Source organism: Pristis pectinata, chromosome 1 (genome assembly GCF_009764475.1).
Source record: "Pristis pectinata isolate sPriPec2 chromosome 1, sPriPec2.1.pri, whole genome shotgun sequence".
Lineage (NCBI taxonomy): Eukaryota > Metazoa > Chordata > Chondrichthyes > Rhinopristiformes > Pristidae > Pristis > Pristis pectinata.
The window spans coordinates 79206871-79233036 of NC_067405.1; the positions used below are offsets into that span (position 1 = coordinate 79206871).

The 26166-nt window shown below is 54.1% G+C and overlaps 1 protein-coding gene across 4 annotated transcripts in view; it reads right to left on the reverse strand.

Annotated features, from left to right (window-relative positions):
- Window positions 1-26166, reverse strand: part of LOC127573094 (mitogen-activated protein kinase kinase kinase 13-like) — a 151560-nt gene that overhangs the window by 92399 nt on the left and 32995 nt on the right. Inside the window, exon 1 of one of the 4 annotated variants that reach the window (XM_052020977.1) lies at window positions 17679-17870. The exons of the other annotated variants lie outside the window; for them this stretch is intronic. The gene's annotated coding sequence lies outside the window, so the exon portion shown is untranslated. Of the gene's footprint in view, window positions 1-17678; window positions 17871-26166 lie in introns of those variants that run through there. 4 annotated transcript variants of the gene reach the window in all.

The window sequence follows — 26166 nt, forward strand, 5'->3', positions numbered from 1 at the left end:
GCACCCACCTGTCCCCACCCCCACAACCTGACCCCTGCACCCTCCCACCACCACAGCCTGACCCCTGCACCCACCTGTCCCCACCCCCACAGCCTGACCCCTGCACCCACCTGTCCCCACCCCCACAACCTGACCCCTGCACCCTCCCACCCCCACAGCCTGACCCCTGCACCCACCTGTCCCCACCCCCACAGCCTGACCCCTGCACCCTCCCACCTCCGCAGCCTGACCCCTGCACCCACCTGTCCCCACCCACACGACCTGAACCCTGCACCCACCTGTCCCCACCCACACAACCTGAACCCTGCACCCTCCCACCGCCACAGCCTGACCCCTGCACCCACCTGTCCCCACCCCCACAACCTGAGCCCTGCACCCTCTCACCCCCACAGACTGACCCCCACAACCTGACCCTGCACCCACCTGTCCCCACCCCCACAACCTGAGCCCTGCACCCTCCCAGCCCCACAGCCTGAACCCTGCACCCACCTGTCCCCACCCCCACAACCTGACCACTGCACCCTCCCACCCCCACAGCCTGACCCCTGTACCCACCTGTCCCCACCCCCACAACCTGACCCTTGCACCCACCCGTCCCCACAACCTGACCACTGCACCCACCTGTCCCCACCCCCACAACATGACCCTGCACCCACCTGTCCGCACACCAACCTGAGCCCTGCACCCACCTGTCCCCACCCCCACAGCCTGACCCCTGCACCCTCCCACCCCCACAGCCTGACCCCTGCACCCACCTGTCCCCACCCCCACAACCTGACGCCTGCACCCTCCCACCCCCACAGCCTGACCCATGCACCCACCTGTCCCCACCCCAACCTGACCCCTGCACCCTCCCACCCCCACCCCCACTACCTGACCCCTGCACCCACCTGTCCCCACCCCCACAACCTGACCCCTGCACCCTCCCACCACCACAGCCTGACCCCTGCACCCACCTGTCCCCACCCCCACAGCCTGACCCCTGCACCCACCTGTCCCCACCCCCACAACCTGACCCCTGCACCCTCCCACCCCCACAGCCTGACCCCTGCACCCACCTGTCCCCACCCCCACAGCCTGACCCCTACACTCACCTGTCCCCACCCCCACAGCCTGACCCCTGCACCCACCTGTCCCCACACCCACAGCCTGACCCATGCACCCACCTGTCCCCACACCCACAGCCTGACCCATGCACCCACCTGTCCCCACCCCAACCTGACCCCTGCACCCTCCCACCCCCACTACCTGACCCCTGCACCCACCTGTCCCCACCCCCACAACCTGACCCCTGCACCCACCACCACAGCCTTACCCCTGCCCCCACCTGTCCCCACCCCCACAGCCTGATCCCTGCACCCACCTGTCCCCACCCCCACAACCTGACCCCTGCACCCTCCCACCCCCACAGCCTGACCCCTGCACCCACCTGTCCCCACCCCCACAGCCTGACCCCTACACTCACCTGTCCCCACCCACACAGCCTGATCCCTGCACCCACCTGTCCCCACCCCCACAGCCTGACCCCTACACTCACCTGTCCCCACCCCCACAGCCTGACCCCTGCACCCACCTGTCCCCACCCCCACAGCCTGACCCCTGCACCCTCCCACCCCCACAGACTGACCTCTGCACCCACCTGTCCCCACCCCCACAGCCTGACCCCTGCACCCTCCGACCCCCACAGCCTGACCCCTGCACCCACCTTTCCCCACCCCCACAGCCTGATCCCTGCACCCACCTGTCCCCACCCCCACAACCTGACCACTGCACCCACCTGTCCCCACCCCCACAACCTGACCACTGCACCTCCCACCCCCACAGCCTGACCCCTGCACCCACCTGTCCCCACCCCCAGAACCTGATCCCTGCACCCACCTGTCCCCACCCCCACAACCTGAGCCCTGCACCCTCCTGTCCCCACCCCCACAACCTGATCCCTGCACCCACCTGTCCCCACCCCCACAACCTGAGCCCTGCACCCTCTCACCCCCACAGACTGACCCCTGCACCCACCTGTCCCCACCCCCACAACCTGACCCCTGCACCCTCCCACCCCTGCAGCCTGACCCCTGCACCCACGTCCCCACCCCCACAGCCTGATCCCTGCACCCTCCCACCCCCACAACCTAACCCCTGCACCCACCTGTCCCCACCCCCACAACCTGACCACTGCACCCACCTGTCCCCACCCCCACAACCTGACCTCTGCACCCTCCCACCACCACAGCCTGACCCCTGCACTCACCTGTCCCCACCCCCCAAACCTGACCCCTGCACCCTCCCACCACCATAGCCTGACCCCTGCAACCACCTGTCCCCACCCCACAACCTGCACCCTCCCACCACCACAGCCTGACCCCTGCACCCACCTGTCCCCACCACCACAACGTGACCCCTGCACCCTCCCACCGCCACAGACTGACCCCTGCAGCCACCTGTCCCCACCCCACAACCTGCACCCTCCCACCACCACAGCCTGACCCCTGCACCCACCTGTCCCCACCCCCAGAACCTGATCCCTGCACCCACCTGTCCCCACCACCACAACCTGAGCCCTGCACCCTCCTGTCCCCACCCCCACGGACTGACCCCTGCACCCACCTGTCCCCACCCCCACAACCTGACCCCTGCACCCTCCCACCCCTGCAGCCTGATCCCTGCACCCACGTCCCCACCCCCACAACCTGACCCTTGCACCCACCCGTCCCCACAACCTGACCACTGCACCCACCTGTCCCCACCCCCACAACCTGAGCCCTGCACCCTCCCAGCCCCACAGCCTGAACCCTGCACCCACCTGTCCCCACCCCCACAACCTGACCACTGCACCCTCCCACCCCCACAGCCTGACCCCTGCACCCACCTGTCCCCACCCCCACAACCTGACCCTTGCACCCACCCGTCGCCACAACCTGACCACTGCACCCACCTGTCCCCACCCCCACAACCTGACCCTGCACCCACCTGTCCCCACACCAACCTGAGCCCTGCACCCACCTGTCCCCACCCCCACAGCCTGACCCCTGCACCCTCCCACCCCCACAGCCTGATCCCTGCACCCACCTGTCCCCACCCCCACAACCTGACGCCTGCACCCTCCCACTTTCACAGCCTGACCCATGCACCCACCTGTCCCCACCCCAACCTGATCCCTGCACCCTCCCACCCCCACTACCTGACTCCTGCAGCCACCTTTCCCCACCCCAAAAGCTGCACCCTCCCACCACCACAGCCTGACCCCTGCACCCACCTGTCCCCACCCCCACAACCTGATCCCTGCACCCTCCCACCCCCACAGCCTGACCCCTGCACCCACCTGTCCCCACCCCCACAGCCTGACCCCTGCACCCTCCCACCCCCACAGCCTGATCCCTGCACCCACCTGTCCCCACCCCCACAGCCTGATCCCTGCACCCTCCCACCCCCACAACCTAACCCCTGCACCCACCTGTCCCCACCCCCACAACCTGACCACTGCACCCACCTGTCCCCACCCCCACAACCTGATCCCTGCACCCTCCCACCCCCACAGCCTGATCCCTGCACCCTCCCACCCCCACAACCTGACCCCTGCACCCACCTGTCCCCACCCCCACAACCTGACCACTGCACCCACCTGTCCCCACCCCCACAACCTGATCCCTGCACCCTCCCAGCCCCACAGCCTGAACCCTGCACCCACCTGTCCCCACCCCCAGAACCTGATCCCTGCACACACCTGTCCCCACCCCCACAACCTGAGCCCTGCACCCTCCTGTCCCCACCCCCACAACCTGATCCCTGCACCCACCTGTCCCCACCCCCACAACCTGAGCCCTGCACCCTCCCAGCCCCACAGCCTGAACCCTGCACCCACCTGTCCCCACCCCCACAACCTGACCACTGCACCCTCCCACCCCCACAGCCTGACCCCTGTACCCACCTGTCCCCACCCCCACAACCTGACCCTTGCACCCACCCGTCCCCACAACCTGACCACTGCACCCACCTGTCCCCACCCCCACAACATGACCCTGCACCCACCTGTCCGCACACCAACCTGAGCCCTGCACCCACCTGTCCCCACCCCCACAGCCTGACCCCTGCACCCTCCCACCCCCACAGCCTGACCCCTGCACCCACCTGTCCCCACCCCCACAACCTGACCCCTGCACCCTCCCACCCCCACAGCCTGACCCATGCACCCACCTGTCCCCACCCCAACCTGACCCCTGCACCCTCCCACCCCCACCCCCACTACCTGACCCCTGCACCCACCTGTCCCCACCCCCACAACCTGACCCCTGCACCCTCCCACCACCACAGCCTGACCCCTGCACCCACCTGTCCCCACCCCCACAGCCTGACCCCTGCACCCACCTGTCCTCACCCCCACAACCTGACCCCTGCACCCTCCCACCCCCACAGCCTGACCCCTGCACCCACCTGTCCCCACCCCCACAGCCTGACCCCTACACTCACCTGTCCCCACCCCCACAGCCTGACCCCTGCACCCACCTGTCCCCACACCCACAGCCTGACCCATGCACCCACCTGTCCCCACACCCACAGCCTGACCCATGCACCCACCTGTCCCCACCCCAACCTGACCCCTGCACCCTCCCACCCCCACAACCTGACCCCTGCACCCACCTGTCCCCACCCCCACAACCTGACCCCTGCACCCACCACCACAGCCTTACCCCTGCCCCCACCTGTCCCCACCCCCACAGCCTGATCCCTGCACCCACCTGTCCCCACCCCCACAACCTGACCCCTGCACCCTCCCACCCCCGCAGCCTGACCCCTGCACCCACCTGTCCCCACCCCCACAGCCTGACCCCTACACTCACCTGTCCCCACCCCCACAGCCTGATCCCTGCACCCACCTGTCCCCACCCCCACAGCCTGACCCCTACACTCACCTGTCCCCACCCCCACAGCCTGACCCCTGCACCCACCTGTCCCCACCCCCACAGCCTGACCCCTGCACCCTCCCACCCCCACAGACTGACCTCTGCACCCACCTGTCCCCACCCCCACAGCCTGACCCCTGCACCCTCCGACCCCCACAGCCTGACCCCTGCACCCACCTTTCCCCACCCCCACAGCCTGATCCCTGCACCCACCTGTCCCCACCCCCACAACCTGACCACTGCACCCACCTGTCCCCACCCCCACAACCTGACCACTGCACCTCCCACCCCCACAGCCTGACCCCTGCACCCACCTGTCCCCACCCCCAGAACCTGACCCCTGCACCCACCTGTCCCCACCCCCACAACCTGAGCCCTGCACCCTCCTGTCCCCACCCCCACAACCTGATCCCTGCACCCACCTGTCCCCACCCCCACAACCTGAGCCCTGCACCCTCTCACCCCCACAGACTGACCCCTGCACCCACCTGTCCCCACCCCCACAACCTGACCCCTGCACCCTCCCACCCCTGCAGCCTGACCCCTGCACCCACGTCCCCACCCCCACAGCCTGATCCCTGCACCCTCCCACCCCCACAACCTAACCCCTGCACCCACCTGTCCCCACCCCCACAACCTGACCACTGCACCCACCTGTCCCCACCCCCACAACCTGACCTCTGCACCCTCCCACCACCACAACGTGACCCCTGCACCCTCCCACCGCCACAGACTGACCCCTGCAGCCACCTGTCCCCACCCCACAACCTGCACCCTCCCACCACCACAGCCTGACCCCTGCACCCACCTGTCCCCACCCCCAGAACCTGATCCCTGCACCCACCTGTCCCCACCACCACAACCTGAGCCCTGCACCCTCCTGTCCCCACCCCCACGGACTGACCCCTGCACCCACCTGTCCCCACCCCCACAACCTGACCCCTGCACCCTCCCACCCCTGCAGCCTGATCCCTGCACCCACGTCCCCACCCCCACAACCTGACCCTTGCACCCACCCGTCCCCACAACCTGACCACTGCACCCACCTGTCCCCACCCCCACAACCTGAGCCCTGCACCCTCCCAGCCCCACAGCCTGAACCCTGCACCCACCTGTCCCCACCCCCACAACCTGACCACTGCACCCTCCCACCCTCACAGCCTGACCCCTGCACCCACCTGTCCCCACCCCCACAACCTGACCCTTGCACCCACCCGTCGCCACAACCTGACCACTGCACCCACCTGTCCCCACCCCCACAACCTGACCCTGCACCCACCTGTCCCCACACCAACCTGAGCCCTGCACCCACCTGTCCCCACCCCCACAGCCTGACCCCTGCACCCTCCCACCCCCACAGCCTGATCCCTGCACCCACCTGTCCCCACCCCCACAACCTGACGCCTGCACCCTCCCACTTTCACAGCCTGACCCATGCACCCACCTGTCCCCACCCCAACCTGATCCCTGCACCCTCCCACCCCCACTACCTGACTCCTGCAGCCACCTTTCCCCACCCCAAAAGCTGCACCCTCCCACCACCACAGCCTGACCCCTGCACCCACCTGTCCCCACCCCCACAACCTGATCCCTGCACCCTCCCACCCCCACAGCCTGACCCCTGCACCCACCTGTCCCCACCCCCACAGCCTGACCCCTGCACCCTCCCACCCCCACAGCCTGATCCCTGCACCCACCTGTCCCCACCCCCACAGCCTGATCCCTGCACCCTCCCACCCCCACAACCTAACCCCTGCACCCACCTGTCCCCACCCCCACAACCTGACCACTGCACCCACCTGTCCCCACCCCCACAACCTGATCCCTGCACCCTCCCACCCCCACAGCCTGACCCCTGCACCCTCCCACCCCCACAACCTAACCCCTGCACCCACCTGTCCCCACCCCCACAACCTGACCACTGCACCCACCTGTCCCCACCCCCACAACCTGATCCCTGCACCCTCCCACCCCCACAGCCTGATCCCTGCACCCTCCCACCCCCACAACCTAACCCCTGCACCCACCTGTCCCCACCCCCACAACCTGACCACTGCACCCACCTGTCCCCACCGCCACAACATGACCCCTGCACCCTCCCACCGCCACAGACTGACCCCTGCAGCCACCTGTCCCCGCCCCACAATCTGCACCCTCCCACCACCACAGCCTGACCCCTGCACCCACCTGTCCCCACCCCCACAACCTGAGCCCTGCACCCTCCCAGCCCCACAGCCTGAACCCTGCACCCACCTGTCCCCACCCCCAGAACCTGATCCCTGCACACACCTGTCCCCACCCCCACAACCTGAGCCCTGCACCCTCCTGTCCCCACCCCCACAACCTGATCCCTGCACCCACCTGTCCCCACCCCCACAACCTGAGCCCTGCACCCTCTCACCCCCACAGACTGACTCCTGCACCCACCTGTCCCCACCCCCACAACCTGACCCCTGCACCCTCCCACCCCTGCAGCCTGACCCCTGCACCCACGTCCCCACCCCCACAACCTGACCCTTGCACCCACCCGTCCGCACAACCTGACCACTGCACCCACTTGTCCCCACCCCCACAACCTGAGCCCTGCACCCTCCCAGCCCCACAGCCTGAACCCTGCACCCACCTGTCCCCACCCCCACAACCTGACCACTGCACCCTCCCACCCCCACAGCCTGACCCCTGCACCCACCTGTCCCCACCCCCACAACCTGACCCTTGCACCCACCCGTCCCCACAACCTGACCACTGCACCCACCTGTCCCCACAACCTGACCACTGCACCCACCTGTCCCCACCCCCACAACCTGACCCTGCACCCACCTGTCCCCACACCAACCTGAGCCCTACACCCACCTGTCCCCACCCCCACAGCCTGACCCCTGCACCCTCCCACCCCCACAGCCTGACCCCTGCACCCACCTGTCCCCACCCCCACAACCTGACGCGTGCACCCTCCCACCCCCACAGCCTGTCCCATGCACCCACCTGTCCCCACCCCAACCTGACCCCTGCACCCTCCCACCCCCACTACCTGACCCCTGCACCCACCTGTCCCCACCCCCACAACCTGAGCCCTGCACCCTCCCACCCCCACAGACTGACCCCTGCACCCACCTGTCCCCACCCCCACAACCTGACCCCTGCACCCACCTGTCCCCACCCCCACAACCTGACCCCTGCACCCTCCCACCCCTGCAGCCTGATCCCTGCACCCACGTCCCCACCCCCACAACCTGACCCTTGCACCCACCCGTCCCCACCCCCACAACCTGACCCCTGCACCCTCCCACCCCTGCAGCCTGATCCCTGCACCCACGTCCCCACCCCCACAACCTGACCCTTGCACCCACCCGTCCCCACAACCTGACCACTGCACCCACCTGTCCCCACCCCCACAACCTGTCCCCGCACCCACCTGTCCCCACCCGCACAACCTGACCCCTGCACCCTCCCACCCCCACAGCCTGACCCCTGCACCCTCCTGTCCCCACCCCCACAACCTGACCCCTGCACCCTCCTGTCCCCACCCCCACAACCTGACCCTTGCACCCACCCGACCCCACAACCTGACCACTGCACCCACCTGTCCCCACCCCCACAACCTGACCCTGCACCCACCTGTCCCCACACCAACCTGAGCCCTGCACCCAGCTGTCCCCACCCCCACAGCCTGACCCCTGCACCCTCCCACCCCCACAGCCTGACCCCTGCACCCACCTGTCCCCACCCCCACAGCCTGACCCCTGCACCCTCCCACCCCCACAGCCTGACCCCTGCACCCACCTGTCCCCACCCCCACAACCTGACGCCTGCACCCTCCCACCCCCACTACCTGACCCCTGCACCCACCTGTCCCCACCCCCACAACCTGACCCCTGCACCCTCCCACCTCCACAGCCTGACCCCTGCACCCACCTGTCCCCACCCCCACAACCTGACCCCTGCACCCTCCCACCCCCACAGCCTGACCGCTGCACCCACCTGTCCCCACCCCCCACAACCTGACCCCTGCACCCTCCCACCACCACAGCCTGACCCCAGCACTCACCTGTCCCCGCCCCCACAGCCTGACCCCTGCACTCACCTGTCCCCACCCCCACAACCTGACCCCTGCACCCTCCCACCACCACAACCTGACCCCTGCACCCTCCTACCACCACAGACTGACCCCTGCACTCACCTGTCCCCACCCCAGAACCTGACCCCTGCACCCACCTGTTCTCACCAGTTCCTGCTCTCCTCACCCCCTCCACAATCTGGCTACTACTCTGCCTCCCATCTCTGCCCCTCCTCTCCCCGTGCTCTTGCCCACCCTCCCATGCATCTAACCCCCCCCCCACCCTGAATGCTATTTTTCTGCACCCCACTCCCCCATTTAGCTGCTGCCCTTCCTCCCCCTCCTTCAGCTGCTACCCCTTCACTTCCTTTCTTTGAGAATTGAGGGAGCTGGAGTTGGGCCTTGGTCCAAGCACCCTGCTCAGTGATCTGCAGCATGGCTGATGGTGCTTTGCTGCAAGGGCCAGGGCAAGTGGAATTGGAACCTGGAAGTGAGAAACTGCAGCATCATCACGGATGCCACCCTTCAGGTGAGACGTTTAACTGAGTCCCTGCCCAAACATCACCAATTCAAAAAAGAGCAAGGTCATTATCCACATAACTCTGTCCAACATTTTGTCCTCAACCGACACCCTGTAAACACCTGATCGTTGTCTTGTTGCTGTTTGTGGGACTGCCATGTACATGGGTCTTTTATGTTTCCTCCATAATGGCTACACTTCAAAAATACTTCATTGGCTGTCAGGCACTTTCTGATGTCCTTGAGTCAGGATTTGTGCTTTATAATTGCAACCTTTTTATTTTCAGCATGCACAAAAAGCAAAGCTACCATTAAACAGCAACATCTGCCATCATTATCACAGTCGGACGTCCTCTCTCACTGCCCTAGCCTCATGAGTGTTCCTGCTACTTCCCAATGTAATTCCAAGTGACAGCAGCTGATGAGAGGTCAAGAACAACACAAAAAGCACTGGAGGAACTCAGCAGGTCAGGCAGCATCTACGGAGGGAAATGGACAGTCAATGTTGAGTCGACTGGGTTAACAGAGATCAAGAGTACAGTCTTTATATGCCAGTTGCTTCTGTGACTCCAGCTCACAATCCAGGGAAGTGACAACTGAACAAAGTCTCAGAAGATAACATACCCCAGCAATAGAAGGGCCTATGGCCCTTCCTTCACAAGTCTTTGAAAGAACTATCCGATCAACACCACATTGAAGATATCTTCCTTTAAGGATTTGTACATTTCCCTTTTGAAAATTACCCATTATCTGGTGTTACCCTTTCAGTCAATGTATTCCAGATCACAACTTCCAATTACCTTGACCAATACCTTGCAGCCACAATCCTGCCAACACAATCTCAAGGAAGGTGCGCTAGAGTCTTTAATTTCTGCAAAGGTTAAAAAGGTTCAGCATATCTAACAAACTTCTACAGATGTACTGTTGAAAGTATCCTGACTGGTTGCATCATGGTCTAGTACAGCAATTCGAAAGCACAGGGATGCAAGAAACAGCAGAGAGAAGTGGATTCAGGCCAATACATCACTGCCACATCCCTCCCCACCATCGGAAGTATCTACATGAGGTGCTGCCTCAAGAAGACAACATCCACCATCAAAGATCCCCACTATCTGGGCCATGCCACCTTCTCACAGCTACCACTGGGCAGGAGGCACAGTCTGGCACAGCCTGAATTCCCACACCACCAGGTTTAGGAAAAGCTATTTCCCTTCAACTATTCGGTTCTTCAACCAACCTGCACAACCCTAATCACAACCTCAGAATAGCAACACTATGACCACTTTGCACTACAACGGACTTGTTTTTTTTGTTCTGTTTTTTCTTATATTTTTCATGTGAATGTCGTGACTCTAATGTTGTGCCTGTGACGTTGCTGCAAGTAAGTTTTTCATTGCGCCTGTGCACGCACGTACTTGTGCATATGACAATAAACTCAACTTTAGAAATAACGTCACCCTTCTTTCTTCTACAGCCTTTTACTTAATCAGAGCTTCAACTTCCATCCCCCTCCTACCCAATTCTGCATTAGGGAGGATAGTGCACAGCTGGCAAAAGGATGAAATGTCCTGCTAAAGGTTACCTTTCAATATTTAAGTTGAACCAAATCAACGAGGTCCCATTCCCACCTGTCATTATGTGCTCAACACCAACAATCATCAACTATCACTTGTTTCCAGCATCAGCCTCTATAAGAATGGGGGCGGGGGGTGGCGTTGGAGGATATGTTCCCTGGCCATAGGTACATCACCTAGTGCTTCATACATCTGTCTCAGACTGGGGTAGGGGGCTAGGTCCAAGATTTCCCAAAGACCCACTAATATTCCCTCACAATCTCAGGACGCTGAGTACATTTACAGGCCCCTATCTTTTTTTTGCTGGCAGCACGGATGGCTATGTTATTGTTCCTCCTAGTCTCACCTTGAAGTGGGAGATTTTATCAAATTCATTTCCAGCTTCCAATTCCACAATTCCCTGAACATCCCTGATGCTTCCCATTCCCTCTTTCAAAGTCAAAGTCAACTTCTATATCTCTGGGAGTCCACACTGCCACGGTTTGGTATTGGGGCTATTGAAGTGCAGTAATTTGTTTTATCCATTTTCTAGGATGTGGGCATTTCTGGCAAGGCAAGTATTTACTACCCATCCCTAATTGCCCTGGAGAAGTTGGTAATGAGTCCCTAACTGCTACAGTCTATCTGGTGAAATTCCACTGGGAAGGAAGTTTTCCAGGATTTAGAATGCCGGGTGATATCAGGATGATGTGCGATTAGAAGGGAAACCTGTATATGGTGATGCTCCCGTGTGCCTGCTGCCTTTGTCCGTGATGATAGAGATGCTAGAGGAGTAGCTGGGGTGAGTAAATGCAGTGCAGTTTGTAGCTGGTACACACTGTAGTCAGTGAGAATCAGGTTTATTATCACTGACTTATATGTCGTGAAATTTGTTGTTTTGCGGCAGTAGTACAGTGCAAAGACATAAAATTACTATAAATTACAAAATAAATAAATAGTGCAAAAAAAGGTATAATGAAGTAGTATTCATGGGCTCATGGACCGTTCAGAAATCTGATGGCAGAGGGGAAGAAGCTGTTCCTCAATCCTTGAGTGTGGGTCTTCAGGCTCATCCCGATGGGAATGAGAAGAAGGTATGTCCTGGATGGTGAGGGTCCTTAGTGATGCATACCACCTTCTTAAGGCATCACCTCTTGAAGATGTCCTCAATGGTAGGGAGAGTTGTGCCCAAGATGGAGCTGGCTGAGTCTCTGCAGCCTCTTGCAATCCTGTACATTGGAGCCTCTGTACCAGGCTGTGGTGCAACCAGTCAGAATGCTATCCACCAAACATTTAAGAAATTTGCAAGAGTCTTTGGTGACATATCAAATTCCTCAATCTCCTGACGAGGTAGAGCCACTGACATGCCTTCTTTGTGATTGCATCAATGTGTTGAGCCCAGGATAGATCCTCCAAGATGTTGACGCCCAGGAACTTGAAGCTGCTCACCCTTCCCACTGCTGACCACTCAATGAGGACGGGTGTGTGTTCTCCTGACTTCCCCTTCCTGAAGTCCACAATTAGTTCCTTGGTCTTGCTGATGTTGAGTGTGAGGTTATTGTTGCAATACCACTCAACCAGCCGATCTATCTCACTCTTGTATGCCTCCTTGTCACCATCTGAGATTCTACTAACAACAACAGTGTCATTGGCGAATTTATAGATAGCGTTTGAGCTTATGCCACACAGTCATGTGTGTAGTGAGAGTAGAGCAGTGGGCTAGGCCTGCATCCTTGAGGTGCACCTGTATTAATCATCAGCAAGGAGGAGACATTATCAATCTGCACTGACTGTGGTCTCCCAGTAAGGAGGTCGAGGATCCATTTGCAGAGGGAGGTACAGAGGCCCAGGTTTTGAAGATTGTTGATTAATACTGAGGGGATGATGGTGTTGAATGCCGAGCTGTAATTTTTTTTTAAATTTCAAAATAAAATTTATTCATAATAAAAAAATATATACAAAGAATAAACAGTGCAAAACCTTTACATTTGTAGTCAATACATTCAGTAGTGTTAACTTGTTCTTTTTAAAACCCATAGCACTGTTGTCACTCATGTGATCCACTAGGGTGATACACCTTTACAATATTTAAGGGGCTTTCCCACCCGACCCAGCCCCTCTATGTCCAGTAGTGGAAGAACACTAGACTGTAGTCCTTCCCCATGGTGCCCTTGCATTGGCTGCACCCAGCTTCAGTGCATCTCTCAGCATGTACTGCTGCAGCCTGGAATGTGCCAGTCAGCAGCATTCCCTGATGGACATCTCGCTGTGGTGGGAGACCAACAAGTTTCAGTCAGACCAAAGAGCATCCTTCACCAAGTTGATGATCTTCCAGCAGCAGTTGTGTGTTCCTGGGAACAGCCTGTAGATCACAGAGTCCTCTGTAACGCAGCTGCTCTGTAATCGATAAACAGCAGCTTGAGGTATGTTTTGCTGTTGCCTAGGTGCTCCAAAGCAGAGCGGAGAGCCAGTGAGATTGCATCCACTGTAGACCTGTTGTGGCGGTAGGCAAATTGCAGCAGGTCCAGGTCCTTGCTCAGGCAGGAGTTAGTTCTAGCCACAACCAACTTCTCAAAGCACTTCATCACAGTAGATGTGAGTGCTCCCAGGCTCATTCTACTCTTCTTGGGCACCGGTATGATTGCTGCCCTTTTGAAGCAAGTGGGAACCTCAGACCACAGCAGTGAGAGGTTGAACACTCCAGCCGGTTGGTCGGCACAGTTTCTCAGTACCCAGCCAGGTACACTGTCGGGGCCTGATGCTTTGCGAGGGTTCACCATCTTGAAGGATGCCCTAACGTCGGCCTCCAAGGCGGAGATCACAGGGTCGCCAGATGCTGTGGGGATGCACACAGGCCTAGTGTCATTCTCCCTTTCAAAGCGTGCACTAATGCTCCAGTGGTGGGGGGATCAACTGTTCAGAGTGGTGCATGGGGTGCCATTCAATTGGCCTGCTTTGTCCAGGATGGCACAGAGCTTCTTGAGTGTTTTCACAGCTACTTGTGCCTTGTAGATGCTGGAAAAGCTTGTAGTACCAATGGGTACATTTCAGTCACTGCACACCACTGGGTACAGTACTGGTGGGGACAGGTCTGTCACTACTCGTTAATGGGGAACAGGTTTGTCATGGTGCAATAATGGGGGGCAGGTGTCCCACTGCATGACAGATTGGAGACTGTATAACAGGGTCCTGGACCTTGAGCGACTCCCCAGTTTGGCTAATTAGTTGTAGTTTATTCACTGACGATTTGATCAGTGTATAAATTGGCATATCTCACTTGTCACCTCACACACACACACACACAATTTTGCTGATATACCTCAAAAGAAATGTTAGAAGGTAATTGAAATATCTGTAGTTATTTTTTATGTGTCCTGTATCATCTCACGGCAACTGGACTTTCTATATTAAAGGCATACACAAATAAATTTCAGCTTGTGAATAATTGTATAATCCTATTGTACACTAACAATCATGTAGATGCCATGGCCAAGAAAGCTCACCAGCGCCTCTACTTCATCAGGAGGCTAAAATGATTTGGCATGTCCCCTTTAACCCTCACCAATTTTTGATCAATGCACCATAGAAAGCATCCTATCGGGATGCATCATGGCTTGGTATGGCAACTGCTCAGCCCAAGATGGCAAGAAACTGCAGAGAGTTGTGGACACAGCTCAGCACATCACGGAAACCAGCCTCCCCTCCACGGACTCTGCCTACACTTCTCACTGCCTCAATAAGGCAGGCAACATAATCAAGAACCCCTCCCACCCCGGTCATTCTCTCTTCTCCCTGAAAGCCTGAAAGCACGTACCACCAGGCTCAAGGACAGCTTCTATCCTCACTGTTAAGATACTACTGAAAGGTCCCCTAGTAAAATAAGATGGACTCTTTACCTCACAATCTACCTCGTCATGGCCTTGCACCTTATTGTCTGCCTGCACTGCACTTTCTCTGTAACTGTAACACTTTATTCTGCATTCTGTTATTGTTTTCCCTTGTTCTACCTCAATGCACCATTGTAATGAAATGATCTGTATGGATGGCATGTAAAACAAAGTTTTTCACTGTACCTTGGTACATGACAATAATAAACCAATTCTAATCAGAACTACTGTGGCAGGAGCAACAAACAATCTGCTGAAGGAACTCAGCGGGTCCAGCAGCAGCTGTGGGGGAAAAGGAATTGTCGACTTTTTGGGTTGAAACCCTGCATCAGGACCCATGCTCCAGATTCCAGCATCTGCAGTCTCTTGTGTCTCTCTAGTGTGGCAGAGGTGTGTTAAAATGTCTGTCCACTTCCATTACACTTTGTCACAGATCTTGCACAGAACTCACAGAATGAAAGGTTGATGTTTCATTCTAAGTTCTTTTAAGCTAGAACCCGAGATTTCTCAGCAACTTCCTGACAAGATCACAGGATGTATAGTCAGGTGGCACCAACTGGACTCCCACAGGGAGAGCCTAAGCAGGAGGCTTAAAAGGGACAGAGCAGGTTAGCAATTGCAGAGAGGCAGTGAGCAGTGCTGGGGGGAGGGGGAGAGGGTTCTCTGCCAGTTCTAACAGTGCAACATCTTCAAGAGGCGGTCCCGCAAGAAGGCCACATCCATCACTAAGGACCCTCACCATCCGGGACATACTGTCTTCACATTACTATCGGGGAGGAGGTACAGGAGCCTGAAGACCCACACTCAATGATTCAGGAGCAGCTCCTTCTTCTCTGCCATCAGGTTTCTGAATGGTCCATGAACGCTATTTTTTATTTTGCACTATTTATTTACTTTTGTAATTTATAGTAATTTGATGTCTTTGCACTGTATTGCTGCCACAAAACAACAAATGTCACGTCATATAAGCCAGTGATAATAAATCTGATTCTGATAATTGCATTCCTGGCTCCAGGGAGAATGGACATCCATGTATTCATCCTACAGGGTATTTCTGTTATCTGTTGGAAATTCCAGGGTCCTGTTCTGTTCAAGGTGGAATTCATAGTCAATTAGGGTTCATCCTGAATGATCATTTGGATGGTAGACCCAGCCTCCTGTTAGCCTGCTGCTGTCTAGTGTCCAGTAATCAGTTCCATTCTGGGGTTGTGGTGAGTTTTCTGGGTTGTACAAGAGCTCAGGGAAGGAGAGTTTACGTTAATGCTCCTGGGGTGGAGAGAGGAAAATTGCTTTTGATATCCATGAAGTAATTGCAGGAGGAATGTGAGTGACCCAGTCAGGTGAGGATAGGTGAGATCTGGCTCTGATTCCCTCACAGGTAGAGTTGTTGACATTATAATGCATTGAGATTGGGACATGTACCAATGGAGACTTAACCCTGGTAGGGTTTCACAAAAAGAAGCCAGTGAAATCCAGAGAATATTCTCCCAATAGGAGAGTGGGGAAAGTCACCCATACACATGAAAAATCTAGGAGGTGACACCATAAAAAGGCTGTGAACAACAGTCTAGGGGATCCAGACTATCTCTCTGCTATTCCAGATATACACGGAATGAACTGAGATTTCCACTCGTATACACAAGGCTGAAACACACACACACACAATATCTGCACCTGACTTGAGACAGCGTCAGACTCCGAAAACTTTATAAACTTTTGGTTTCATAGTTGAAGATCTAATCTACCATAAAACGGCACCTACCCCTCTAACTCACCGTCAGGGAACGTCAATATTCTAAATCAGAAATAAAAAGTTCGTCCTGGGGCTAGCGGGGAGCTGGGATAGAGTTGTGTTGTTGAACAGTGTTAAAAAGTGCAAGAGAGGGGCCAGTCCTGATTCCACCAGAATGTAACATCCTCCAGCAAAATTGCACTAAACATAAAATCCCCAAGAGTGATGTGAAAACTGTCAGCGGATTCCGCGGAGATGATTAACACTTTGTGGAAACACAACTCGGTTCTGCTCAGACGGGAGACACAGCAGCAATTAACCAGAGGTCAGGCGTCATCCCAGTAATAGCCTCGACACGGGGCTCTATTCTGCAGCTGCGCCTGTGTCTTCTTGTAACATGTCGCATGTCAAAGGGCAACCTTATCTTCAAATAAAATACACACTGCAACAACTAAGGAAAGACAGCTCTCCTCATCTCACAGTACATATATGCCCACAGTTTGCTCGCATCTCCCCAAGGACCTTCCTTACATCCCCCCCCATCACAATCTAATGCACATCACACCCACATTTAAACCTCCCCTGCTTCAGCTCAGTAACGCAGCCCCTGCAATAGGCCCGCTCAGCAGGCTGTCCACTGCAACATTAACCCAACTCTCAGCAACGCTGGCAGAAACACAGCTTTGATCTATTTTTAAATGCACAGAAGTATTTATAACCGAGGTTAAAAGACGTAAATAAATGGGCCAGGAAGGAGGACAGGCAGGGAGGGGAAGAGTCAGAGGGATAAGCTTCTCCAAGGGGTTTGTACCATTGACTGTAACCGCTGCTGGACATTCTGTGGGCCAGCCGTTCAGCACCATTTTGCTAGTCAGCTCCTTGTGGCCTAAGTGCTCCCTGCACTCACTGATAGCAGCGTAGTAGCATTCTGTCCTTCACATCAAGGCACCCTCGGAGCCCAGAAAAATAAAACAAACCGGCCAGACGCCGAGCTAGGATGCAGAGGAAGAAGCAAATAAAACCATCACTTACTCTGAACGGAACTCATCCTTTCTTTTAGCCCCAGTTTCTGAGCACGAGGGAAGATGGTAGAGAAAGAAGCCTTGCTGATTAAAACAAAAAAAATCCTCCCACACAATCTTGCAGCCCACTGCAAGCAGCCCAGAAGGTTGCTGACGTCACCGATTCATGAATGGATGTAAATTGGCCTGTTTTAGGATTCGGCACAGGTCTGGGAGCTGTGAGGGAGGGCGGGGGCAAGCCAATGGGGATGTGTGTAGCTGCAGGCTGGCTCCTTCAGAATGAAAGCACTGGCCGGGTCCACTGATTAGGCTGTGCAGCACGTCGCGCCTCGGGACCTTTAATTCCGCCTCGTCAGGAGCAGGCTGGGCTTCTCCGGGCATCCAGTCCGCCGGCACCTAGGATGCCAGGTGCTGGCACGGCCGCTCCACAGTGCTGTCCCGTGGAGGATGGGCCAAGGGGGGCTGTACGAGGCAGGCACGTCCCCGAAAAGCCGATTGATTGGTTCCTAATTGGGTGCTGGTCTTGAATTAGAATCAGATCTATTATCACTGACTTAGATGATGTGAAATTTGTTGTTTTGCGGTAGCAGTACAGTGCAAAGACATAAAATTACTGTAAATTACAAAAAAATAAATAAATAGTGCAAAACAAAAAGGAATAATGAGGTAGTGTTCATGGACCGTTCAGAAATCTGATGGCGGGGGAAGAAGCTGTTCCCAAATCTTTGCACGAGGGGCTTCAGGCTCCTGTACCTCCTCCCTGATGGTAGTAACAGGAAGCGGGCATGTCCCGGGTGGTGAGGGTCCTTAATGATGGATGCCACCTTCTGGAGGCAGCGCCTATTGAAGATGTCCACAATGACGGGGAGGATTGTGCCTGTGATGGAGCTGGCGGAGTCTACAACACTCTGCAGCCTCTTGCGATTCTGCGCATTGGGGCCCCCATACCAGGCTGTGATGCAACCAGTCGGACTGCTGACCATAAACCATCCACTTACAACAACCCTACACTGATCTCATTTTATTCTCCCTAATTTCCCATCAACGCCCCACAGATTCTACCACTCACCGGCACACCAGGCTGAATTTACAGTGGCCAATTAATCTACCAACCAGCACGTCTTTGGGATACATGGAATATAGAACAGTACAGCACAGGGACAGACTCTTCAGCCCACAATGTCTGCACAAAACATGATGTCAAATTAAGCCAAATCCCTTCTTCCTGCACATGATCCATATCCCTCCCTTCCCTGCATATTCATGTGTCTGTCTAACAGCCTCTTAAACATCACTATTCTATCTGCTTCCACCTCATTTTCTGCCTGGCAGCCCATTCCAGGCACCCACCACTCTCTGTGTAAAAAAAAAACGTGTCCCGCACATCTCCTTTCAACTGTCCCCCTCTCACCTTAAACACGTGCCCTCTAGTATTTGATGTGGGAGGAAAATGGAGCACCTTGGGGGGGGGGGGTGGAGGGGGAACCCACACGGCCACAGGGAGAACATACAAACTCCACGCAGACAGCACTGGTGGTCAGGATCAACCCAGGTCTCTGTGGCAGCTCTTCTGGTTGCCACTTCAAATGTTGTTCCCTGATGGTGGCAGCACAGGTGATCAGCAGAAGATCAGAATGTCTGAAAGCTCCCCAAACAAACATGGGGAGTCTCACTGGAATTCCAAGCAGAACCGAGGACCATTGCAGGTGAGAAGACCCTAATCAGTGCCAGCACTGGGCGAGTGAGCCTGCTCCCTCTGCGTTGTTACCTGTGACCCACATTATACCTTTGCCACATTTCTGGTGGCAGTGGCATCAAATGTTCACTATGACGACCAGTATCACCACCATGGCCTTTGTGTGAATGGTTTTTCACAGACAGAAGAGCACAATCCAAAATTTATAGCTTGCTTTGTGTATGCCACACATTCCCCTCCCTCCCCTGTAACCATAGGAGGTGTAACATCTGCCCCTGCACCTTCCCCCTCGCCAACAGCTCTTCCAGATGAGGCAGTCCTTCACATGTGAATCCCACAGTATGTATTGCATGTGGTGCTCCCATTGTGGCCTCCTCCACATCGGTGAGACCAGGCACAAACTGGGTGATTTGCCAAGCACCTATGCTCTGTCCACCTGGATCTCCAGGTTGCCAGGCATTTTAATTCTCCTCCCCATTCCCACACTGTCACGTCCATCCACGACCTCATCCATTGCCAGGGTGAGGCTAAATGCAAACTCGCAGAACAGCACCTCATATTCTGCCTGGGTAGTCTACAACCCAACTGCATGAACATTGAATTTTCCAACTTCCGGTAACTGCTCCTCCTGTCCCTTTTCTCTCTCCTCCTGATCTACCCAAAATCTCCTACACCCCCATCACCATGTCTCTTCCTGCCATCGTCTCTATCTACCCATCACCCACACACTCCTCCCACTGGTTCCCCTCCCCACCTCTCTCCTTTTATTCCGTGCTCCACCGTTCTCTCCTATCAAATTCCATCACCATCAGCCCATTGTCACTTCCACCTATCACCTCACAGCTTCTGATGCCATTCCCACTCTCCCCTCCCCCATCTGCCTATCACTCCCCTCACCTGGGTCTACCAATCACCTGCCAGCTCTTACCCCATCCCTTCCCTGCACCTTTTTGCACTGGATATCTCCCCTCTATCTTTCAGTCCAGATGAAGGATCTCGACCCAAGACATTGACTGTCCATTTCCTTCCATAGATTCTCCCTGACCCACTGAGTTCCTCCAGCATTTTGTGTGTTGTTCCAGATTCCAGCATCTGCAATCTCATGTCTCCGCTTTACATACAGATCATCCCAAGTGAGCAATGTGACAAAATGTCCACGACTTTAAGAGCAATTTCTCATTCCTGTGCAAATGCACCTTTTCCATTCCCCTTTCTGCACCAGGGACTGGCTGGATTTGAAAGATTCCCATCATTGCTGCTTTTAGGGATTTTGGATGCTACCACTTTTTTCTCGTCATGTTTGTCTTTAGTGACAAGGGCATTTCAATCTGACAAGGTCTTGCACTGTGCAGGGGCCTCTCTCTGTCGGCGGTCAGAATAAAAGCTGTTTCAAAATCTGTCTCGTCACTAATGCAGGTCCTAGAGCTGGAAGAGAAACCCCATTTCAGTATCTTGGCCGTTGACCTGCTAACCTGGATGCAGAGGCAGTTTTTGAGCCTTCTAAATGGTCCATTCCTCCATGAGGAACAAAAGCCTGCCTTTAGAATGGAGACAATGAAGGGTAGTTCCCTCAGGTTTCCTGAACAAATCTGCTCCTAACCTCAGCCCAGCAATGAAATCCAGATACATCCATTGATGTCTGCTATTGAAAAATTACACAGATGGTTCAATGCAGCTCCTTACAACAGCAGAATGTCAAAGTACGTATTCTGCGGTGGATATTGGATTCTGCTTAAGTTCTGGCAAGTTATATTTGCAGTAACAGTTACAAAACAGAGAGGCTTCAAATAAGAGTGTTTATTCTAATGGAGACACAAGAGACTGCACATGCTGGAATATGGAGCAACACACAAAAAGCTGGAGGAACTCAATTTATGGAGGGACATTTCAGGTCGAGACCTTTCCTCTGGACCCAGATCCAGATGAAGGGTCTTGACCCAAAACATTGACTGTCCATTTCCCTCCAAAGATGCTGCCTGACCTGCTGATTTCCTTCAGCTTTTTGAGTGCTTATTCTAACTCAACCAGCAAGGAACTCCCTACCAGTGATGTTACCACATATATTGTACACATGTTGATGATATAAATTACATCCGCTGAACACGACTTATTTATATAACTACATACAAATATCCCATACTACCTACTCTCTTTAAAGAAAATATGTGCTACAAGAAAAACTTACTATGATGCTGCTGGAAGTAAGTTTTTCATTGCACCTGTGCATACATGTACTTGTGCACATGTCAAACTCAACTTTGACAGGACTACATGCATTGGCAAGGCCGTATCTGGAGTGCTGGGTACAGTTTTGGTCTCTGTACCCAAGGAACATTGGAGGCAGTTCAGAGAAGGTTGATCACTAGAATGAAAGGGATGTCTTAGGAGGAAGGACTGAGCTGGGCCCTATATTCATTGGACTTTAGAAGAATGAAGGCAATTTTACTGAAACATACAAGATTCTAAGGGTGCTTGACAAGGAAGATGCTGAGAGGCAGCATGGCAGCAAACTGCAGGTAGGGAACACCATTTTGGCCTACTCCTGCTCCAATATTCTCAGATACTTTCCATAGTCATTGAAGATTCATCTTCCTTCCTTCATCAGTTTGACCTCTTCAGCCATGTACTTGTCTCTCATGTTGTACTTGTTCCTGCAACTAAATAGTTTGCAACCTAGTGACTTGACATACTTCTTTGTGACTGATGAAAATTGGTTGACGCTGCATAAAAGACAGGAATAGATTCATCTTCAAACTTTATTGGAATGTCTGTTACTGTGATCATCTACAGGGCACCTCTGACATGATTTCCGACAATGAAGTACGTGCCTTTGGACTAGGTTTCCCAGCTCTCACTGAGTCTCGTACTTGCTTGCTACTCTGTTGACTTTAACTCTTTCACCTAGTGGAAATTTCTTTCTTCTTCCCTTAAGCATTGCCTGGTTCAGTTTTTGCCTCTGAACTCTCCCTCTAAGTTACACTGTGCCAAGCTCAGTTGCATGCAAAGACATTGATGCATTAACAGCTCTGCTAGAAGTAGAGAGTGGAGTCGTACTGTTATGTAAACAAGAAGTCAACCAATCGATGCTGTATTGTGAAGCTGGAGTGATCATAGACACTTGCTTCTTCAAGGCTTCTTTTAGCAAATGTACAGATCTCCCCCCTGCCCCATTGGAAACAGGATGGCACAGAGAAGTCAATAAATGTTAAATTGAGCTAAACTCTCAAACAATTGTGAAATGAACTGTGGTACTCTGTTGGCCACTAGTTCTGGTGGTATTCCATGGGTACCATAACTCTTCAATGTCCCATTCACTGTTGTACAAGTACCTACATGTCCGATTTCATTCCATCTTGGATAAACACAAGGAAATGATTGTTCCCCTTTTGACAGAAGTCAACATGGACCCCTTGGAATGGTTGGCTATTTCCAAGGTCATAATAATGTCTCAGGTGGTCTTGCTCTGTATTGCTGGTAAACTGTACACATGGACACAATTTGTTCCAACTCTTTATCCACATTTGCCCAATACACAAAACTCCTGCCAACAGCCTACATATTGTCCACATAAATGTCACTGGCACGTAGCTCAGCCACAATTTATTTTCTGAGAATACTTGGAATAGCTACAGAGTAAGAGGCAAAGAGTTAACAAAGGACATTGAAGGTTTGATCAGGGAAACAAAGGAAGCACAAGTCAGATATGGGAAATTGGTATCGAATGATTTATTCCAGGTTTATTAGGGATATAGGAGGAAACAAGAAAGAAATTAGGAAGGCAAAAAGGGGCCATGAAATAGCAGTAGGACTAAGGAGAATCCCAAAACCTTTTATAAGTATATTAGAAGCAAGAGGGTAGCTAAAGGAAGGACTAGGTCCCCGTAGGAACCAGAGGGGCAACCTATGCATGGAATCAGGGGATTTGAGTGAGTACCTAAATGAATACTTCTTATTGGTATTCACCAGGGAGAAGGATGTGGAGAGACTGATATTCTGGAGCATTTCTGTGAAGGAGGAAGTGTTAGAGATATTAGAACAGATTAAGGTGGATAAATCCCCAGGGCCTGATGGGATTTATCCTGGGATGCTAAAGGAAGCAAGGGAGGAGATCACTGGGGCTCTGGCAGAGATTTCAGCATCTTCATTAGCCATAGGTGAGGTACCAGAAAACTGGAGGATAGGTAATGTTGTCCCCTTGTTCAACAAGGGCAGTAGGGATAAGCCTGGAAACTACAGGACAGTGAGCCTTCCATCAGTGGTAGGGAAGCTGTTGGAGAAGATTCTGATGGATAGGATTTATGTTCACTTGGAAAGGCAGGGAGAGATTAGGAGGAGTCAGTACAGTTTTGTACAGGGGAGATTGTGTCTCTCAGATCTGATTGAGTTTTGAGGAGGTAACTAAGAAAATTGATGAAGGCAAAGTGGTAGATGTGACTTTGGCAAGGTTTTTGATGAGGTCCTGAATGATAGGCTGGTCCAGAAAGTTAAGGCACAAGGTGTGTTGGCAAACTGGATCCGAAATTGGTTGAGTGATAGGAGGCAGAGGGTAGTGATGACTGCATGGTTTTCTGACTGGAAATCTGTAACAAGTGGTAAACTGCAGGGATTGGTGCGGGGACCTTTGTTGTTTGTAATATTATATATGTAGAGGTATGTTCAGCAGGTTTGCAGATGACAAGAAAATAGGAGTCGTAGATAGTGGAAAAAGTTATTCAAGGATACAATGGGAAATAGATCAGCTGGACAATTGGGTGGAGTGATGGCAAATAGAATTTAATCCAGACAGAGCATTGATGTACAGAGGGACCTTGGGGTGCAAGTCCATAGCACTCTGAAAGTGGCAACACATGTGGATAAGGTAGTGAAGATGGCATTTGGTATGGTTTCCTTCATAGACCAAGGATTGAGTATAAGAATTGGGACCTCAGGTTGCAGTTGTACAAAGCATTGGCTAGACTGCACTCAGAGACCTGTGTACAGTTCTGGTCGCCCCACTACATGTGGTAGCAATAGAGAGAGTGCAGAAGAGATTCACCAGGATGTTACCTGGAATGGAGGGCTGTAGTTATAAGGAAAGATTGGATAGGCTTGGTTTATTCTCACTGTAATGTACGAGGCTGAGAGATGACCCTATGGAGGTTCATAAATTATGAGGGGCATAGATAGGGCAGGTAATCAGAATCGTCTTCCCAGGGTAGAGGAGTCTAGAACTAGACGGCACAGCTTAAAGGTGAGAGGAGAGAAATTTAAAGGAAAAGGCCTTTCTGCCATCCATGAGGGACAAGTCAGGAGTGTGATGGAATATCTCCACTTGCCTGGGTGTTGTTAGTCCATATACTCAACATCCGCCACATTACCTATATCATCCTTCCAGCATCTGCCAGGGACAGGTTGGAGTGTGATGGAATACCCACTACTTGTCTGGGTGAGTGCAGCTCCAACAACTCTCAAGAAGCTTGACACCATCCAGGACAGAGCAGCCCAATTGATCAGCACCCCATCCACCACTCCAAACTACCCCCCCCCTTCCCCCACTGACGCACATTGGCTGCAGTGTCCACCATCTACAAAATGCACTGCAGTTATCACCCAGGCTTCTCCACAGCACCTTCCAAACCCACAATCTTTCCACTCAGAAAGACAAGGGCAACAGGTGTAGGGAAACACCACCACCTGTCAGTTCCCCTCCAAATCACACACTGCTCGACTTAGAAATATGTCGCCATTCCTTCACTGTCACTGGGTCTAACCCCTGGAACTCCTCCCTCCCCAACAGCATTGTGTGTAGTTCTGGTTGCTTTGCTCTGGGCAGGATGTCATCAAGCCGGAATGGGTGCAGAAAAGGTTCACGAGGATGTTACTGGGGCTGAAGGGCTTAAATAATAATGAGAGACTGGATAGGTTGGGACTGTTTTCCTTGGAATGAAGGAGGCTGAGGGGTGACCTTATAGAGGTTTAGGAAATTATGAGGGGCATAGATAAGGTGATGGTCAGTTTTTTCCAGGGTAGGGGAGTCCAAAACTAGAGGGCATAGGTTTAAGGTGAGAAGGGAAAAATTTAAAAGGGGACCTGAGGGGCAAGTTTTTTCACACAGATGGTGGTGGGTATGTGGATCGAGCTGCCAGTGGCAGTTACAATTACAATGTTTAAAAGACATTTGGACAGGTACATGGATAGGAAAGGTTTAGAGGGACATGGGCCAAACACAGGCAAACAGGACTAGCTCTGGAAGGCACCTTGGTCAGCATGAATGAGTTGGGCCAAGTGGCCTGTTTCCATGCTCTATAACTCTGACTGAGGGGTAAGTTTTCCAGAGAGAGTGGTGAATATTTGGAACAAGCTGCCAGAGGAGCTGGTAGAGGCAGGTACAATTACAATGCTTAACAGGTGTTTGGACAAGTACTTGGACAGGCAGAGGGTAGAGGGATATGAGCCTGATGTGGGCAAATGGGATTGGTGTAGATAGGCATCATGGTCGGCATGCACGAGGTGGGCTGAAAGAGCCATTTCTGTGCCGTAGGCTTCTATGATTAGATGCACCTTATAAATATCCTCAGTCTATTTAAAACCGTGATTAAATAATGGCTGTCCAGCTTCAATTGGACTCTTGTGCAGGCTGTTCCATCCTGAGTGTATTCTGTAGACTGCTTCAGCACTACATCTTGTCAAGTGGCCCGAGCCATTTAATTGGCTGTTGCTGGCCAATCCTTGTCTACAAGTTTCAGCGCAAGGATTAAACTTTCACTCACAATATCATACGGTTCATATTGATTCTGGACAGAGTATCCACCAGTGAATCTGC